At 32.1% G+C, this 9,222-nt stretch overlaps 1 non-coding gene across 1 annotated transcript; it reads left to right on the forward strand.

The window, feature by feature from the left end:
* The first annotated feature begins 233 nt into the window (after nt 1-233).
* Nucleotides 234-340, forward strand: LOC120068650 (small nucleolar RNA R71). The gene has a single exon (XR_005479286.1). It is a non-coding gene; the product is annotated as a small nucleolar RNA R71 (small nucleolar RNA).
* The last annotated feature ends 8,882 nt before the right edge of the window (nt 341-9,222 follow it).

The raw sequence follows: 9,222 nt of genomic DNA on the forward strand, positions 1-9,222 counted from the left end.
TTAATTGAGCTTTAATAGCATTTTCCTCATCAACTTCATAAATTTATGCTACTTTGTTATTAGAAGCTCTATCACATGGCATATTATAGCTTGTAATGGTCATGTCCTTTAGAATAATGTAAGTTTTTGTAACGGTTTTAAAGAAAAGGGATCCTCCAACAGTAGTATCTAGAATGGATTTAGTGTTGTTATTCAATCCATCATAGAAGAATTGTATTTGCAACCAATTAGGCTATCCATGTTGCGGGCATTTCCTAAGGAGATTTTTGTACCTCTCCCAACATTCAAATAATTATTCATCCATTTGTTGAGAAAAAGCAATAATTTCATACCTCAATTTAGAAGATTTGGTAGGAGAAAAATCTTTATTCAAGAATCCTTGAGCTAGCTCCTCCCAAGTGCTAATGCTTTCCAATGTGATAGTCTCTAGCAATCAGCTCTTCCGTTGAATGACTTGTTTCATCAGAGGTCCAATTCTCAGTTTCATTCATCCGTTTTACTTTACATGTGAAAGATAAGAATCAATTCAAGGGTTTTGGAGAGAGTCAAATTGACCCTAGCCCTATCCTGCAAAGAAAAAGGTAACAGTCTTAGTCTAATTGCATCATCATTCGTAACTCCAATAATCTTAACTGTTCCACAAATTTCAAGAAAAGATCTAAGGTGCTTATGAGGATTTTCATTGGGGCGCCCTTTAAAAACAATATCTCTAGCCATTCGAATCAACCCCGATTTTAACTCAAAAATAACATTGACCGGTGCCTCCATAATTTCGGGTTGAGCAATAGAGAGAGATGTTTGGAAATAATCCCTAATCGCCTTCTCTAGTTCCTCGACCATCTCTTCTTCTACTTCTTGCTTATTTCTAAGATTTCTTCACAAAGTTCATTCAATCTCAGGGTCAAGAGGCAAAAGATGGGTGTCTTTGTCACATAACATGCACAAGAGAAAAGCAAACAAAATTAGAAGAAAAAAAAATAACCCTTAGTCTAGAATATCTTCAATTATTAAAATATTAAATAAAAGTGTTATTTTGATCCCCGACAATGGTGCCAAAAACTTAATGTGTTGATTTTGTGTTGCATGCAAGTTTACTTAGTCAAGTTATAATAGTAAAACGACTTGTAAGGTCGAGTATCGTCCACTGGGATCAAATTTACAGTTATTGTTTAGCTATCTCATAATTTTGTCAATATTATCTAAGGAATCAAAATTGAGTTTGAATTTGTGGTTTTGTAAAGCAATAAAAATTTTCTGAAAATCTGAGAATAAAAGTGTTCTAGGATATTGAATCCTTTAATTAATTCATTAGATCTATTCTAGTCAATTTATGGAATCATGTACAAACACCATGGCTAAGTCTAGAAACTTAATTCAAGATTACTTTCTCTAAACTTATGCCCATGAAACTTAATTGATAACTAAATCTCATGAAATCAAATTAAGAAACAAGGCATTAGGAATTGTCATTAACAACTTTCACTATTAACCAAACTATTAGCATGAAAGATTAATAATGATTTAATGATATAGATCCGATAAAATATTTGATCCCTCAATTAAATATTTAACCTAGCAACCATCGATGACCAAACATTAAGAATGAAACGTGATATCATTAAAAAGCAAAGAGTTCAACAAATATCCATGAAAAGAACTAAACTTAATCTAAATTCATAACAGCTTCATCAATACCCTAAAACAAGAAAGTTTAGCCACTCATAGCTTGTACAAACATATTTTCATACATCAATTTAAGCATAAGATTTAGAGAAATAAAATGGAACCGAAGAAGAATCCTTTCGAAGAATTCTTTGATCTCTTGAATCCTTCAAGCTCACCTTGATCGTCACCTCAGGAACTCGAACGACCTTCAAAATTTTCCTTAAATTCTCTAACTTTTCAGCATAAACTCTCTCTTTAAGTCTCAAACTTGGTTTGAATTTTTTTCTTTTTCAATGTTGAAAAGCCTTCAAATAAATAGAGGAACCAAACTTGGCCACCAAAAGATTTCCAAAATTGCCAAGTTTTCAAAAAAAGGAAATTTGGCAAAGTGTTGCGCTCTAAGGAGCGTCGCGACGCTCGAGGGCAGAAGTCGTAGTGTAGAGCTGCACTCTGGCTTTTTTATCGAAGCACAAGGTTGCTCTCAAAGTAGCGTAGTGGCGCTCTGGCAATTACTCAAGTTTGATGCTCTTGGGTCTACAGCACCGTGGTGTTGTGCTGTCCTGTTTTAGGGCTTCTTCTTCTTTTCTCCACTTTTCTTGATGGTTTCAACCGGATTTTGGCTTGATTGACCCATTTTCCTTATTTAAGCATATTTTGGTCCTTTTTGGCTTATTTTGAGTATAATTCAATTCTCGATCATAAATTCTGAAAATTACTAATAAACACATCAAATCTTATAAAATCATATTAAAAACCATTATGAATCTAAGGAAAATAATGCACATTTTGTATGCGTTTCACCAACTCAATGAAGTAGAATATAACCTTCTGTATCACATCCTCATCGCTCTCAAACTCATAGTCCAAAAATCTTGTGTCCAACTCTGTACTGTTCATGTCAACCTTGTCAGACAAATACAACCTCCTAAGCCTAAGAGTCTTATTCCGATCAAATTCAACTACATGTCTGGAGATGTATCTCAATCTTGTAACTATATCGAACTGTTCATCCCCATAAGACACCTTTCTAATAACTTAAAGCTAATGGTGTCCGACATATTCTCATCCACCTCTCTCAGAAGAATATAATAGCAGAGAGACCCATTAAAAACAAACTTCAAATATGAAAAGTGTCTAAATATTATCTGCCTAAAACATATATAACTATCTAGGGGTTAACTTCTTCTTAATGACAGAGCATGTATTCCCCAACAACACGTCAAATTCGCAGAAAAATAGTCTGGAGTGCGGATTATTGTTACCAAAGTCATTTATAACTCATAAAAAAGATGAACTTAAGAAAAAAACCACAAAAAATCTATTAAAAAAAACATGCAAATTACTCTAAATCTCGGGGCAAACTCAGCGAAAATCGTGCCTCGAGATTTAAAACCTCATTCCCTAAAATGGCTTAAATCTCATGATAGATTAGATAAATCTCGAGTCAAATTTATACCAATTTAGCCCAAGATTCAAATCGAACTCATGCAAAATGAAGCTTAGATGCCCATAAACCCAAAATGAACGGTTCAGATGCAAACGAAAACATCAACAAATTTCACATAAACACATAGTACGCATTAGATTTCAAGGAATAACCCTAAAGCTAACTACTAAACCAGAAGTTCTCAAAATTAAAATCAAAACTCTATCTAAACAATAAGATATGTGAAATACCTCTACTGTCATAAGGAGAGGAGAGCAACAAAACTTCAATCCAAAATCTCTTGAAGAAGAACAATGATCGTTTGAGTTGGTCTGAGAACGACATTTCATTTATAAGGGTCAAGATGTTTTTGTCCTTTCACACGACGGATCAAATTTGAAGTTGTAACATTTTGATTAAATCTCGGTCACATCTCGCTCGAGTTGGTTCGAGAAAAAACCTTTAGACGACTTTTCGGAAAGGATGCTATTTTGGTGATGTCAAAACTTCCTAAGGTTATTTTGGACAATTTCCTAAAAGGTTGATTTTGAAAAATATCCAAAAACATAATTCTTTTATTATTGGCCAAACGTGGAAAAAAAACAATTTAATACTTTTTCCGTTTCTTCCATACTATCTGTAAGTGTTTATACAATTTTAGGATGATGATGATGTAGTTGAACTATAAAACCTTATATCTAATATCTTTCTATTTCAAAATTTAATATAAATTATGAATCGTTATCTTAGTTTGTTTTATTCTTTAGACTCAAATCGGTTTTTTATTTCACGATTTCTTCTTGATTTTACTTTTTTTTGGGTACTATATCTCTCCCTAGATTCAATGACGTTATTGGATTTCCTTAAATGACGAGCATCTATTATCATTTAGTTTTTGGAAGCTTCTGTACCAAATTCCTCTCATTTTTGCAAGTATTTGAACCACGGATCAAAACTACCAGTTTGAAGGACTTGAATTCTAAATGAAGATGAACCGAATCAAAGTTCAATTTGCAAATGGATGAATTTTAGGGGTTTGAGATTAGATTTCATATGACCCAACTACTAAAATAAAAGTAGAAGATATTTGTATGGTTCAATCGATGAAAGTTTTAGTTATTTTTAATACAAGGTATTTACACAGTTTAAAATAAAGTACATATTTAAAAGGTTCATTTTAAGTTTTGTGGCCATATTTTTTTAGTTGTTACAAGCTATCTAATGAAGATTTAAATTGTTTTAGTAGAGAAGACATTTTGTGTTGCTAAATATCTAACAAAATTTTAGCTAGCTTTAGTAAATGGTAATTGTGTGGCAAAAAAAAAGTGAAGAAAATTTTAATTTTTTTTTTCAAGTAGAAGATAGATGTGGAGTTTGTTATTAAAAAAAAAAAAGAAAGAAAAAAAAGATATATGTAAAGTTTAGTTGACAAAAATTTTTGGCTAGTTTTAATATAAAGTATTTGCTCTAGTGTTTTAAATGTTAGTGATTTTTAATGAAGAGATGTTATGGATATGAAGTAAGAAAATCGGAAATATAAAACATCAAAGAATAGGGATCAAAACAAAAATACCTCTCTACAATTATGAGAACTAGATGATTAATGGAATAGAGAGGTTTGTTCACTAATAAAGAAACGGGTAAATAGATATGTGCCTTGATTTTGTATGTTGCTCTAGTGAATAGGATGAGTTGTTTGTAGGGAGAAATGTATTTACATGGTTATGATGGAGAATTCAATATTAGGTCTTCTTCACATGCAATCTTTGCATCCCAACTTAGATTATACTTATTTTGTCACACATATTATAGATTTTTGAAACTTTTACACTATCTATGAATTTTATATTAAGTAAAATATATTTTAATCGGTTGTTAAAAGCTATTTCTTTTTCTTGATTTTAGGAGTTGTTTTTAGGGTATTTTTTTTTTTCAGTTACCAACTATTCCTAGATTTAAGCAATTAGTTTGTTTTTTAAAAAAATTTAAATAGGTTAAGACTTCATAAATTTTACTATTTCATTTAGATATTCTATTAAAGAACATTTGACCTTTGGTAAATCTTATTAAAAAATCTAAAAAAATCGTTTAGCCATTTATTCAAAGAAAAGTTTGATGACGATATTTTAAAATAAATATTTAAATTTGGTTCCTATTCTTTTCTTTATCTAAATCATTTGAATCACACACATGAGACAACATTCTTCTCTTTGTCTAAATCATCCGAGCCAAACATGAGACAATGGTACGAGAATTACAGAAACTATAATTATAATTTAGTGTAACCATGAATAATATAATGTCACAATTTTATAGTTTATAAAATTGTATAGAAATCCTAAAATTCTTACATGAAGTTACTAAACAATTTTTCAGTCTATTTTTTAGGGCACACAATTCAAGAAAAGTATAAATCTTGACATGTGATTCGTCTCATGAATAAAATATTAACAGCTAATTAACAACTGATTAATACTATCAACACTCCACTAATGAAGACTTACAATTTGATCATATCTGACAATAAGTTAAATGCACGTTACATTTCCAAGTAACAATAAGTTGATATTTCTTATTTTAGCTTATTGTGATAGTGTTAAGTAAAAATTGGAAAAATTAAAAGGATATTGTCCTTTTAGAAACTATTTAAAAAAATATTATTGTTTTCAAACTATTTGTAAAAATATTGTTTTTTTTTTAAATAAGTCGAGGGTTGAAAATTCGACCTACATAGGTCGAATTTTGAACCCTCGACCTTCCTTTCACTTGTACGTCAAACTTTGAACCCTCGACCTTGCCCTTCCTAACATTATTATTGAGTCTGTTTAATTATCATACCGGAGACCATTCTCTATCAAAAGATCGTATTTCTAAATTTTCATAAGGTTCCCCTGGAATTCCTTCCAAAGCTTGTTGAATAATTTTTACAGATTCTGTCATCTCAGCAAGTCTGACTAAATAACGAGCTAATGAATCTCCTTCTTTTTGCAACTGAACTTCCTAATCAAATTCGAGAGCGAGATTATGAGAGAGAGCGAGAGCGTGAGCGTGAGCGGGAGTGAGAGTATGAGCAAGAGCGAGATAGCGAGATTTTGATAGAGAGCGAGAATACCGTACAAATTTTCCTTTTTTTTCCTTTTTAATTATTACACATTCCACCTTCTTCTTTCTAATTTTTTTTTTTTCATTTTATAAAAATAATTTATTATTTTATTTAAACTCTAAAAAGAATAAATTTAAAAAATAATAACTCATAAAAATAATAAAATGTAAATTAAATATCTCATTTATATAAAAATAATTACAAAAATCAATGTGTCCCACGAGGCGGACGTCGTCGATTTCGAGCTGGTTGTCGTCGTCGACTTCGAACTTGAGGTTGCTCAGGTTCTTCTTGATGTTGCTCTAGTACCTCTGCAGACGCTTCATAATATAAAAATTCATTATGCTCTCCACGACCCCGACCATGTCCATGCACGTATGAAGACGAAGGACCAGCCTCTGAGTCATAATGTCCTGAACCAAATTTGCAACCTCACAGAGTCTACTGTTGTTCGATCTCCATCTCTCGACCAAGGCTGTGATCAAATGCCAGTCCAACTGAATAAATCGTACCTCTCGACGTCTGCAAGATATTTCTCCAGTAGTACGATCTCGTCATACAACATATGATCAATGAATGGACTGGTCGTACAAAACATCGGGATCAACAGGTCCTGGGTTTATCTTGACGCTCCAATGAATCTCTTATTTCTGCTCTTCTTTTCTCGAAATAGTTCATGCATTTGAAGAATGTTATCTGAGCAAGAGCATTTATAGGCAACATTCGAGCTCCTTTGAGGACTCCATTTATGCACTCTGATAGATTTGTCGTCATCCACCCATATCTGAATCCTCCATCATGTGCTTGAGTCCATTGCTCTAAACTAATGTTGTCAAAAAAACTTAGACAGCTCCGATTTATTCCTTTGATATTTTCAATTGCTTTGTTGAACTTTTGAATTTGAAACTGACACCCGACATAATAAACATAATTTTTCAATGAATTAAATTTATACTTTTTATTGAAGCTGCTGACGATATGTCGTAAGCATAAAAGATGGTGACATTTCGGTCCCGTCCAACCATTTGTTGGGTTGTTCACTGCTGCAATTATACCAACATGTTGATCTGAAATTAAACACACCTCTTCGTGTGTTACAATTTCTCTCAGGTGTTTCATACTTAGTGATCTCGAACAAGCCATCATACCGAGCGGTACTATTCATGTAACAAGTGGCAAGCATTCGGCATTCCATGCTTGCATTTTATGGCCGTTTGCTCACATTTTAACATGAACTACGGAGATTTTATTGAGGACTACTACAAATTTTCAACGTATGCTGAATGTTACTCTCCTCAATTTCAACCTATACCGCATGAAGATTACTGGATCACGCACCCTAATATGCTTGTCTTACATCCTGATCCATCGTTGTTGAGAAGACCTAGTAGACCGAAAAGTTCATGTTATCACAACGAGATGGATTGGACAGAACCAGTCACTTGACAACGATGTGGATTTTGTAACCAGTTATGACATAATCGAAGGAAGTGTCCTTCGTTACTAAGACGGGCTCCAGATAGTTAGGGATTGAATAATAAATAATTTTTTTTATTATATAACATTTTATTGTATATTCAATTTTTTATTATAATTTATTGTATATTCATTTTTTTTTATAATAATCTACTGTATATTCAATTTTTTTTTTTTTTGTAATCAATAAAGTTTTACATTATAATAATCTAATATATTCAATTTATAGTATAATAATCTAATATATTCAATTTATTGTCTAATGATTATTCAATTATAGTATAATAATCTAATATATTCAATTTGTTGTCTAATGATTATTCAATTATAGTATAATAATCTAATATATTCAATTTATTGTCTAATGATTATTCAATTATAGTATAATAATCTAATATATTCAATTATAGTCTAATGATTATTCAATTATAGTATGATTATTAGCTCTTTTTTCTCTTTTTTTATATATATTTCTATGGAAAGTTCAAATAAAGTGAAGACTCTCGCTCTTTCACTCTCGCCTAAGATCTCGCTCTCGCTCTCTTCTAAGATCTCGCTCTCTCACTCACACTCTCTCTCTCCTAAGATCTCGCTCTCTCTGTCCATTAATGATTACTAGCTTTCATTTCTTCTGGAACAATCACAAACACTTTTTTGATTATGGATCTACTACCAGAAACTCAATGCGTAATCTTAGCATTCAATGCGTATTCCTGAATAATCTCATTTTTCAATTATTCAACCATTTCATTTTACCAAGTTCAATGTTAGTCAGATTAGTCAATATAAACTAAATCTCGCTATCTTCAACATTCTCGCTTTGAATCTCGCTCTCTCCTAAAATCTCACTTTGAATCTCGCTCTCTCTTAAAATCTCGTTCAACATCTCGCTCTCTCCTACTATCTCGCTTTGAATCTCGCTCTCTTCTTAATCTGCTTCAGCCTACTTATCTCCTTAATCACTTTGAAGTTTCGACATGTGTGTACCCTTCGACAACCTAATATACAAAATTTTGTTCGTAGACAAAGCTAATTCGAAATTGTCTTTCATTTCAAAGCATAACTTGTATCCATGCACTTTATATTCGCCTGGAGTTCACTCCCAGAAATATAGCCATCCCCACCCCCTCACGTCAATCCCTCAAGCCTCTGTCTAATTCGAAATGATAAAAAATGCATAGGTTGTTAGAAGCAGTTCGAGTACACATATACATATAGTATACCATCTCATTACTTTATTTCCTATATGAGGGAAAAAGAAAAGTAATAAACCTGCAATCTCAAGGGTGGATGTGTGTCAAAACTTCAACCTTCGACAACCTAAGCGAGATTTGCGAGATTTCTCTTGTTGAGGGTTGAAGTTTCGGCCTATGTATTGTTTCCAAGTTTTTCTTTGTTCGTCGAGTTCTCAACGTTTGACCTTCACATTAGTCGAGTTCTCAAAGTTCGACCTCTAGCCTCAAACTCCCAAAACAACAATATTTCTCTAATAAGTTTCAAAACAACAATATTTCTCTAATAAGTTTTGAAAACAACAGTAAAAATTAGTGGG

The sequence above is a fragment of the Benincasa hispida genome, chromosome 12 (genome assembly GCF_027475165.1).
Source record: "Benincasa hispida cultivar pf3 chromosome 12, pf3_genome.v1.1, whole genome shotgun sequence".
NCBI classification, from domain to species: Eukaryota; Viridiplantae; Streptophyta; class Magnoliopsida; order Cucurbitales; family Cucurbitaceae; genus Benincasa; species Benincasa hispida.